This window comes from Amphimedon queenslandica, unplaced genomic scaffold, assembly GCF_000090795.2.
Source record: "Amphimedon queenslandica unplaced genomic scaffold, v1.1 AMPQUscaffold_13381, whole genome shotgun sequence".
Classification (NCBI taxonomy): Eukaryota; Metazoa; Porifera; class Demospongiae; order Haplosclerida; family Niphatidae; genus Amphimedon; species Amphimedon queenslandica.
The window spans coordinates 123,240-135,602 of NW_003546383.1; the positions used below are offsets into that span (position 1 = coordinate 123,240).

General features: G+C 40.5%; 1 long non-coding RNA gene across 1 annotated transcript; it reads right to left on the reverse strand.

The window, feature by feature from the left end:
- Positions 1-4,179: 4,179 nt before the first annotated feature.
- Positions 4,180-4,599, reverse strand: LOC109582470 (uncharacterized). Its single transcript, XR_002185104.1, has 3 exons — positions 4,513-4,599; positions 4,345-4,434; positions 4,180-4,287 (listed from the first exon to the last, which is right to left on the reverse strand). It is a non-coding gene; the product is annotated as an uncharacterized LOC109582470 (long non-coding RNA).
- Between the last annotated feature and the right edge of the window lie 7,764 nt (positions 4,600-12,363).

Genomic DNA, 12,363 nt, shown 5'->3' on the forward strand with positions numbered 1-12,363 from the left:
CTTCCCATTAGCTGACCTATAGATACCAAAATAAATAATACATCAACTTAACACTGGTCATTGCCAAATATTTCATCATAGTAGCTCTCCTTTAATGAAAGTCTTACAACCATTCATGATTCTAGTAAGCTGGTTCCGTCCCATGAAGTCAACAAGAGGAAAATACTCTTTAGACTATACTGTTGCACTATCTACATCTGTAGGAACTTATAAATGACCCAGTCAACAACTTTAAACCTCACCTAACTGCTCCATACCTTACCTATCTCTATTAAGCTTCCACATTAATACAATTGTCCCACAATAAATTAACTATTGATCCTGTTATTTCTCCATTGAAATGGCACAAAGTCAAAGAAAAGGCTTGACTATGAATTATACTGAACACAAACATGAATAGTGAGTGTAGAAGCAATGCACTCACGTGACCAGTCTCCAATCTCCCTAGCAGTCGTATATCTATGATTAAGTATAATGCAGTTTTGATTTCACGGGTTCTATCTAACTTCAAATAACCAAACTCATGAGGTCTATGTATCTGGATTTGTTCTGAACTATATACTTTAAGCAAACCTATTGGTATTTGGACCCTTTGAATCTATTGATTACTGAAATAGAAGATACTTTTATCTGTAGTATTAATTTCACTCACATATGCAGTAATGATATCTATAATAAAGGTATAAATGCAGATTACAAGGGAGACTTACTGGAATAAAATGAGGACCAGCAAAAAATAGATGCTCCAGTGTGCAATTGTAAGATAATACAATACTGAATAATTCTTGTATAATCTAAGAATGAATATAGAATACAATACTCAAAAACAGCAATATATGTGACTTGATGATTAAGTTATTGTCGTTAATCAAGGTTAATCTCTTAGGTATTTAAGCTCACGCGTGGGTGCTCTAGTTTCAGAAATTGTCTGATTGTCTGGTTTCTACTGCAAATTTAATTGAAGTTTTCTCTTAGTTTTTGGATTGTACTCTGGTATTGAGGTTACTCTTCATTGCCTTGTCTCTGTTTGCGGCGTCTTCTGTTTGATTGGTCTCTGGTTTGTTGATTATTTGCCGGTCTGAAGGACTTCTCATGGCGTCTTCTGCGTCCACCTCTAGCAGCTCGACGACTGTGACCGTGACATCTGGGGCCTCTGGTGGCGGTGGCTCCAGCTTGTCTTCTACGACGACGTCCTTGGCTGCTGTGTCCAGTGCTGGGTCTGGCGAGCCGGTCTCCTTCAGTTTGGTGGCGTCGATGATATCTAGAGCCGTGGCAGAGGGGATTGTAGCGGCTTCTAGTGGAGCAGCAGGGCCGAGTTCCTCCTCAGGGCCCTTGCCCTTGGCAGGTGAGTGCCCTGTCTGTATGCGGTTTTACAGTAGTAGACTAGTGGGCTTAGTGTACATCAGAGTGCCTTTATCACCCCTTTCTTGAAGGGTGGCTGTCAAGGTCGACCTTCCAGGCTCTCCTTCAAGGCTGGGCGTCCCTTGGCTCCCTTTTCCCTGACACGGAGTGAGAGGGCGCGTACAGTGTTGGGAGAGAGTGAGGGGGGTGGTGTGTTTGAGGGTGGGCAGGGCTAGATCCGATTGCAGTCTTGGGTGGGGCATGTGCAGGCCTCATCCCAGCCTCTACTGGCTCCTGTCTCGGGTCTCTCGGGCAGACTCCCTCAGGGAGCCAATCTGTCAGTTCAGTACTTCTTTGTGGCTGTTATGAGCAACTTAAAGAAACTGTTATGAAGAACTTAATGATAGCTATAAAACTATCCATGCAACATCATAAAATCGCTTCCGCCCATTACCTTATAAAAGGAGGTGCCGTGGGCACAATATGGCGGCAACTTTTGAAAATAACAAAATGGCTCCAGCACTGGCACTGTTCTTATCATGGCTAAATTACTAGCAAAACGCAAAATGCATTATAAAAACATGAAAATTAGTAAAGGCAAGAGAGTTAACCTACAAGCACAGGTAGAAAGCATGGCAAGAAGAGAAATGGTATAATTGACTAAAATTAATAATTTTTTACATTATTATCAAATATTTATATGGTATATTCTGAAAGTCTGTCAACAGCCTAACAAACATGGTCAATGATGCTGTCAGGCAGGTTATAAGTGATAGTGGCAAAGGAATAGACCTCATTGCTACGGGAAAAACCAGCCCAGGAACTGCCACCACTGAGACCAGAAGGCCTTGCTGACTACCAATTATCAGCCACCCTCATTAGGTAGAAGTAGTTACAGCAAACGACCCCCAGTTGGTCCAGAATCAGATCCTAATACTGGTAGCAGTTGCAACATTCAACGATCCACTGGAAGTAGTAAATACAAAAATTATTTTATTCTAAATTATTAAGCATATACAATAACAGAGTTGAATGGATATGTGGATGGTCAGAAGCTTCCTGTAATTGTGTATATCTTCCCAACCGTACCATGTAATGCTGATCAAAATATGGCAGTACTGTGATGGTAATATACCAGCAAAAGTATATGCTAGTACGAGCCTAAAAATATTAATGCCAATTAATGTATGATTACATTACACATTATACTTACTTTTGCATCTACTACATAATAAACTTGAGCTATTGAAATTAAGCACAAATCACATGATTTATACTATAATAATAATAATAATAATTTGATAATTATAATAATAATAAATAATAATAATAACAATAAATAATACTTGACTGTAATTGATCACCCTTTGGTCAACCATACAACACTATCACAAACATGTGCGTCCCAATAGCCAATCCTATACCTATGCACAAAATGGCTGCTCTTCGTCCCCATCACCCATACCTTATTTTATATATTAACATTAATTTCAAAAACACATTATAACTACCTGAAGTTTTGAGCATAACTAGTATCATGTGATAGAGCCTCTAAATGATCCTCTTTCCTGACTAAATCAGCAAGTGAGACAGCATTTCCAGTGCCTTCTTTTAGTACCTCAAGACCGCTTAGCTCAATCAAGCCTAACTAGAAGTGGTCCTTGTCTTCTTTGAGAGGAAGTTGTAACTCAATTTGGTACCAAAACCCCTCTCTGCCTGCATTTTTCCTTGAAGAAGCAACATCAGACATTTTTACATGTGAAAAAAAATGGAAGCCACCATACCCAGAGCACCGCTTTTTAAGCCGCACCTTCTAGTTTAAAGTTATGAGACAGAAGGAACGAGAAGAGGACAAAGGTAAGGCTAAAAAGAGAGCTGAAAGTGGTATTTAAAAAAAAATGATGTTATATTACATACTAAATATCCAAAAACTATACAGCTAACAAATCTGTTTTAAGAGGAAAGAACATTATGATAGCAAGCAAGTGTTACTACAGAAAAGAATAGTCAATGTATTCATACATGTGTATGTAATTTGCATTAAGGATGTAATAATTAGGAGCTCATGCTACTACAACTCCTACTAGAGGCGAGACAGAATTTTGTGTTAAAGATATATCCCCTAGTGGATCAAATAGTGAAGGCATGGATAATTTTAATATAAATGATTTACATTTAAAGAAGAAGGTGCACGCACTATAAAACTATCCACGCAACATCATAGAATCGCTTCCGCCTGTCACCGTATAAATGGAGGCGCCCTGGGCACAATATGGCGGCCACATTTGAAAATAACAAAATGGCTCCTGCACTGGCACTGTTCTTATCATGGCTAAATCACTAGCAAAACGCATTATAAAAACATTAAAATTAGTAAAGGCGAGAGAGTTAACCTACAAGCACAGGTAGAAAGCATGGCAAGAAGAGAAATGGTATAATTGACTTGAAGTAATAATTTTTTACATTATTATCAAATATTTATATTGTATAATTATTCTGAAAATCTGTCAACAGCCTAACAAACATGGTCAATAATGCTATCAGGCAGGTTATAAGTGATAGTGCAAAGGAATAGCCCTCATTACTACACGAAAAACCAGCCCAGGAACTGCCACCACTGGGACCAGAAGGCCTTGCCGACTACCAATTATCAGCCACCCTCATCAAGTAGAAGTGGTTACAGCAAAAGACCCCCTCTTGGTCCTCAATCAGATCCTAGTACTGGTAGCAGTTGCAACATTCAACGATCCACTGGAAGTAGTCAATACAAAAATTATACTATTCTAAATTATTAAGCATATACAATAACAGAGTTGAATGGATATGGGGATGGTCAGAAGCTTCCTGTAGTTGTGTACATCTTCCCAACTGTACCAAGTAATGCCGATCAAAATATGGCAGTACTGTGATGGTAATATACCAGCAAAAGTATATGCTAGTACGAGCCTAAAAAATATTAATGACAATTAATGTATGATTGCTTTACATTCACATTATACTTACTTCTGTATCTACTACATAATAAACTTGAGTTACGATAACAGGACTCAACTATCATTGAACTGAAATTCAGAACAAATCACATGACTTATACTATAATAATCATAGTAATAATATAAATGAATATAATTTTGATAATTATTATAATAAAAAAAAAATAATAAATAATACCTGACTGTAATTGATCACCCTTTGGTCAACCATACGACACTATCACCAACATGTGCGTCCCAATAGCCGATCCTTTATTTATGCACAAAATGGCTGCTCTTTGTCCCCCATCACCCATACCTTATTTTATATTAACACTAATTTCAAACACGTTATAACTACCTGAAGTATAATCTGGCCCTGCCTCTTCGTCGCGCGGGGGGTGGCGCGGAAGAGTCTGGTGACACTGCTACAGAATTTGTGGCACTAAGCACAGGATTGAGCGTCCCAATCAGATTGCAGCACTCACGTGGAAGTAACTTTGTCACGTGATCTATTCAAAATGGCTGCAAGTATGACTGACAAACCTGCTGTAGATACGATAAATGCTAGCAAGGGAACAGAAGCTAACTGTAGGGGAAGTAAGAGAAGAATATGAAGAATTCTCGTGTTAAACTTGGCTGAAAAGTATACAAATTTTCTGTTTTCACTCCCGCATATGTTGTCCATGAATTAACTAGAACTTTGATAGACTACTCTTGCCTTTTCCTACTGCTGCTCTCCTCATTCAAGGAGGCTTACTTGTCAAGAAAAGCCTCAAAAAGAAAGTTATCATGTGACAGAATGTTTTAATAAAATTAATAACTACTAATTATTGCATTCCTTTCTGCAACAATTTCTGTAGCAGTGTCACCAGACACTTCCGCGCCACCCCCCGCGCGACAAAGAGGCGGGGCCAGACTACCTGAAGTATTGAGATAGAGCCTCTTAATGATCTTTTTTCCCGACTAAATCAGCAAGTAAGTGAGATAGCATTTCCAGCGCCTTCTTTTAGTGCCTAAAGACCCCTTAATTTGATCCAGCCTAACTTGAACGGGTCCTTGTATTCTTTGAGAGTAAAATGTAACTCAGTTTGGTACCAAACCCCTCTCTGCCTGCATTTTTCCTTAAAGAAGCAACATCATCTAGAGCAGACATTTTTACACGTGAAAAAAACGGAAGCCACCATGCTCAGGGCACCACCTTTTATACCGCACCTTCTTGTTTAAGTATTAATAGAGGAGACAGGGGCTGTTTATATTGCTATTACTAGAGGAAAGACATAATGTAGTGTTACTACTAGAGGAAAGACAGGAGCTGTTACTACCAGTGGAAAGACTGTAGGAACTGGTGTTACTATTAGAAGAAAGACAGTGGTTTTGGTAACTAATAATTTTAGCTCTAGTGGACTAAATTGTAACTGTATCGATATATTTGTAACGTAAATGATTTTAATGACAGAGGAGACAGGAGCTAGTATTACTATAATGGTGATACTAGAGGAATGACAGGAGTTTGTGTTACTACTAGAGGAAAGACATGTGTGTTGCTACTACTACTACTAGAGGAAGGACAGGATTTACTGCAGCTACTAGAGGAAAGAGAGGAGCTGGTGTTACTACTAGTGGAAATAATGGAACTAATGTGGCTAATGATTCTACTATAAATTTTGAAGGCATGATTTAATTGTAACGTAAAGGATATCAATTACTTTAATAATGATATAGAAGAGACAAAAGATAGTATTGCTATTGCTTGTAATAAAGGGAGGAGAGGTGCTAGTGTTACTACTAGAGGAAAGACAGGAACTACTAGAAAAAGGACAAAAGCTAGTGTTACTACTACTCAAAGAAAGACTACACGAGACAGTTTCCTACAATAGGAAATGCAGGAGCTGATGTTAGAAATAATTCTGCTATAAATAGTGAAGGTGCGAATGTCATTTCAATGCAAAAGATAAATTATTTTAATAGAGGAGACTGGACCTAGAATTGCCATTGTTGCTCGTAGTAAAGGAAAGAAAGGAGCTAGTGTCACAACTAGAGGAAAGGTGCTGCTGATACTACTAATAAAAAGAACAAAGCTTGCTTCAATAATATATCTAGCTCTAGTGGAATACATAATGGAGGTATTGATGTATGTTAATGTAAAGAATTAATACTTTAATGATATGTGACAGCAGCCAGTATTGTGTGTACTAGAAGAAAGACAGTAGGAAGTGTTACTACTGGAGGAAAGGCATGTGCAGAAGCTGGTGTTACTACTAGAGAAAAGACAGGAGCTGCTGTTACAAATATTTCTACTATAAATGGTGAAGGTACTTGTATATGGATGTAATATTAAGTAAACGAATACTTTTTATAGCGGAGGCTGGAGCTAGTGTTAATACTAGAAATGGTTTTAGCTCAGGTAGAACAAATAGTAAAAGTATGGATGTAATTTTATTATGTACTTTAATAATGTGGGAAGAGACAGGAGCTAGAGTTGCTAATACTAGAGGAAAGATTGGAGCTAGTGTTATTACAAGAGGAAAGATAGGAGTTAGTGTTACAACTAGAGAAAAGACAGGAACTAATATTATTACTGATGGAGACAGCAGCTAGTGTTACTTCTAGGAGAAAGACAAGAGCTGGTATTACAATTTACTCCACTGTTGAAATAAGTACTGAAGGTATGAATGTTGTTTGTAATAATAATCATTTTTTTGATGATAGATAAGACTGGAGCTAGTAATATCACTACTGCTTGTACTATAAGGAAGAGTGTTAAGACAGGAGTCAGTTCAGAGAAAGTGAAGAGTGAAAACATTAAAGGTGTGGAAATTTTTGTACAGTTATTGATCATTATTTTGAATTTATAGTGTATTGTATTTTTCAAGACATACAGTAGAACGCAAATATATGGTTGAATGTGATAACAAAAGGTGTCCTATTAAATGGGTTCATTATAAATGTGTGGGACTGACTGATGCACCATTAGGAAGTTGGTATTGTTCATTTTGCATGGACTGACAAATGAAAAGGATTCATAACTTGAAAATATTGACATCATTATTAATATATTTTAACCCTTTGCAGGCCTGCAGTGGAATACTGGCCCTGCATACCAAGCCATAGTGCCCCTTCCCATACTTACCTTGATGTAGACCCTGGAACTTACTCCACCCCCAAAATGACAAGCTGCCTTGTTAGATTCTCCTAATCAGCCGATTATAACAACCTAACAGTACCCCTCATTACAGTGGAGGTTTATAGTTTAGAATTATATACATAGTAAGCACCACACTTTGTAACATGGTTCTAACAACCTTAAACTGATCACTCCCTCCACTAACATGAAGAAGGGTAAATGCATGCCAAGATAATGCAAAATTGGCTGGAAGGCCTGACCAAGGGTTAGGACTTACGGTCACACCCCAAAACCTCCCATGATGGGAAGTTAGAGTGGGTTAGGTGTGTTGGTGTGAGTGCACTAAGTCAGTTGGCAGGCATGAAACAACATGAGCTGCAATAATGGACAAAATAAAATGTGATCAAAGAAATTACAACACAACAAAACCATTTACCACAAAATACATTAATGAGTCCCAAGACATTGGTAACTTGACACCATTTTTGGAGCCAGTGTTACGAGGGTCACTGGTGACGTCCAAATGTATGCAAGGTAGGCGTCTGAGTTCCATTGCCCTATTGCTTTCAGTATATGGACCAGAACTCCCACCTCTGCAGCCACGGTGGCTGCACCTCATAGGAAACTATGGCCAGAGTATGAGACCTGCTCCACTCCACAGTGGTCCTTACCAATTGAACGAAGGTTGACTGAAGCAATGAAGAGCCTTGTAATCTCACAAAGACAGCCCCCTGCCTGGCTGGGCGGACTGCATGTAGTTCTGCAGGGCAACCACAGGACAAATCTCGGTTGACGTAGCACCAATGTGAATTGTCATGCCCTTGCCTTTTTGGTCTGTTTTTGAGAAGAGTAACCAAATCACCATCCATAATCGAAGATTTGGCCTACAAAAAAGAATGTCTGAGTGACCCACTGCTGGAACTTCTGTTCCTTTTGATAGGAGCTCCCATAATCTGAAACAGCCAAAGAATGCAGTACATGCTACAGCCCACAGCAGGCATGTGGTAAATTGGTCCTCCAGCCCAGATTCCCGTGCTGTTTTAAGTTTTTTCATGACATCTAGTGTGACCGGGAGCCTCCGTCTGGATCGGGTATCTCTGTTCTTTCTCTTCACCCCTTTAACAACATAACCTAATTAGTGCCATGACCCACAAGATGCTACTTCCAGCCCAGCCTCTATACTCAAATGCCGGAGGGCTGACAAGTATACTGACAATGAAGCTGGGCGGAGACCTTGATATAAGTTACGAAACAGCAAGCTGTTTGCTCAGTTATTGGGAGTCAGTTGATTCCTGCTCTGAAGCAGAACTGCACATACTGCCGCTTTGCTGAAAAATAAGTACTCTTCCTTCTTCCCGACAGTCCTGAGACAAAAAGGCTTCTAGCCTCTGCATCCAAGCTTCTGACGTCCAGGCTGCCTCCCGATCCCAAAACAGCTCAAGTAGCTGTGCTGGCACTGTTCATGGAGTCCGACTGGCCTGTGAAATGAGAGAAGAAAAATTGTCATATTACGACAAGGCAAAGCATCGGCCGCTTTGTTGGAGCGACCGGCTACATGCCCTACTACCAGCTGAATTTTTAGCAAAGCGGAGAATAGTGACAAGTTTCAACAAGTGGGCTAACAAGGGGTCCTTTGCCGAACCCGATGACAGACATGCATCATTGTCACAACAAATTAGGGACCGGGACCTGGCCCACTCCTGTCCCCATATGGCTATGCTGATGACGATGGGGAGCAGCTCTTTTGCTGCAAAGGTAATTGACCACCATGACTCCGTTCATTGCACCTGGAACCACTGGCCCACTGGCAGACGACCGCACCGCAGCCTCAGCGTCCAGATGCATCAAAGTTCACTGTTTGCTGCCCATGGGCGACCCAAGTAGGATAACTGACTGTTCCAAAAATGCAAAAATTCCTGTCACCAGCTGATCTCAGACCTGCATTCCACATTCAGTCGCACCCAATGGTCGGGCTCTTGAGGAATCTTCAAAGCCTCCATGAGTGACCATGTGAAAGGCCTTCTGAGACTGACAATGCGTGCCGCATAGTTCAGCAATCCCACCAGAGATTGGAGTTGTTCCTTCGTTACCAACAGTCTCTCGTCGTACTTCTATTCCTGGAGTGTACTCATCTTGCAAGTGTGTTTTTTTTCAGGGAGTTGTAGCTCCCACTGGTCTGAATCAATTTCAGTTCCAAGGAACGTGAAGGTTGTGCAGGGGCCCACCACTTTTAGAGAGGCTGCTGGCAAGCCCAGGCGCAGGCAGAGCCTACTGCTGTCCGCTCGGAAACAAAAGAAAAAAATTATCAAAGTAATGGATTAGGTTGCAAACCCCGCAACACTCCACTGCCCATGACAAGCCATCAACCCAGCTGTGAAGAACAGGGGCACTGACCGTAAACCAAAAGTAGGGCTCATTACGCCCCTCCAATGGATACCAAGCAGCGGTTGGTCTGCTGGATGGACAGGTACTACTTTCTTGTACTCTGACTGGAAGTCAAGTTTTGTCATCCATGCACTCTGACCCGCCTCAATTATCATCGCCACTGCCTCGTCAACCGATGTGTAAGACAGTGTGGAAAGGGCTGGAGAGATGCCATTGTTCACGCTGCTACCTTCTGGTGCAGACAAATCTACAATCAGGTGGTACTTCCCTGGCTGGCTTGTCTTAGGCATTATAACAATTGGGCTGACATGCACCACTTCACTGGGGGCCGCTGTGTGTAGCTTTCACCATACAAATTCCTACCAAATGTAGGCTGACACAATGGCCTCATTTCTTCAGGCCAAAGGACAATTGGACCTCTCACCTTGCAACTGGTGGTTTATATTAAAGCCGATCCAAAAACCACTGCCTAATCTATGAGCCAGGAAAGCTGCGAAGGATTGGTTGGGGAGAGACTGCTGAAAAGGTGACCATTCGGCTAGTGGGAGAAAGCCCTCCTCTCCCTACCCATATGAGACGGGGTGCCTTCAAGTGTGAGGAGTTCAAGAATGTAAGGGTATGGCTTCCTCCTCCTTGCCTGAGTTCCTATTAGAGGAAACCAACAATAGATGCTGAGCAACCCTAATAAGTCACCCCCAATGTCATCTTTGGCCGGTCCCGAGGCCTCTGTTTTTAGCATTAATACTTATGATTACATATGTTATATATATTTCCTATTTGTTATTTATGCATTTTCTCCCATTTTTTGACATTAATCCAAAGTATTACTAATAATGTTACCATAAGTAATATGAGTTATTGCTAGCGAGTATTAATTGTTTTCTTCATGATAGATATTAATTTCTATCTCTATCATCTACGCTTGTATCAGTTATCGTTGCCGGTAAAATTGCATGACTTGACGTTACTAATGACCTTAGTTGCAGTTGAAGGGTGGCTACTTGCCAATGCTCCCAAATCATTCCGCCTCCATTCATCTATAATTATTTTTACCACTGCATAACTACAACTGCCCCACTACTTACCTGTGTATCCCTAGATGTCACAACTCCCATTTACAATACTGCCAACCACTTTCTGCTGTTAGTGGAGCCAAACTGCTCCCCATAAAGGATATGCTTTCTCGGTAGGTTATGCATGTATTTGTTTATTTGGATGTTTGTTGTACCAGCTACTATGTCCCTCTGAGCTTTTCCTTTGATTAGCTGCTACTTTACAGAGGGCTCCCATAGCAAAATAAAACTTACACACCATTAACTTTTACATTTTTTTCCTGCTCCCCCCATTGAATAATACTGTGCATTTTTTAAAAATATATTTGTTATAATTTTCTAAAATTAATAAGAAATTATTGATTGAGAATCGAAATGTAACTGTGACAATGTTTGATGCTATCATCACTGATCATCGATCATAATAATTATTTAGAATAATATAGTTAATCATTACTGTCTGGCTGTTGACACAAGACTAAGTGGTGGAGTACACTACCTACGCCCTGGCAGGGCCATTCCTAGATATAGATTGAGTACAATTGATGCATTTCATGAGTAGCAAATTATATGTCACCATGTGAGGAGTTAGTGTATTATGTTGATGGAGATGGAGTTTTCCGCGGCTTCGTCTTCCCTTTAGGGCACTCCATGGCAGGGTGGCCTACCTTGCTACACGTTGAGCAGCTATGGTTGTAGCGACATTGTTAGCTTGAGTATGAGCTGAATCGGCAACAATTGTCCATAACCCTATATGGATACGTCCTTGTCATTGGAAGCGTTCTGGGAGAGCTGTCCAGGCCCACCAGGGCACACTCCTCCCTCTGATGATCCCACGTGAAACACCATGAGCAGGTTCATTACTGGGGTTGATGCAGCCCCTCCCAAAACTGTTGCCGTCATTAGAGAGGGATTGACCTCTGCTCATTGCAGTAGCATACCCGCCGCCATCTGCTGGCGAAACTCTTATCGTAGTTGACCCACGCCAGGCTCCATGGCTCTGGGCCATCTGGATGATGACTTGTTCATAAGCCATGAGATCCCTGGTGTGTTTGTCCTTGACTGATACTGCCACAAAGGACAGAAAGCAGTTGGCCCACGACAGTGGGCTGGAGGTATCCCCACTGGATAAATTCATTATTGTGTTCCTGAGTTTCAAACGTTACTTATCAGTAGCAAAGATCATTTGAATCTACATATGTATCATTTGAAATGATAAGTTTCATGTTATTTTTGCTACACATGGTGCATGAATCAAAAGGAATGAAGATAATATTAATGTCAAATTTGCACTTGTACATCATATGAATTGTAAATATATCACTTGAAGACTGGCATTTAAGCAACTTAATTTTAAATGTCAAATAAGACTCAAATGTATCACAACTAATATCAAATAACAATATCAATATAGCTAGTATTTCAGGAGCATATTGCTAGTTTGTTATTGTGCCCAGTCTGAAATAAATGCCCATTCTGGGCAGGC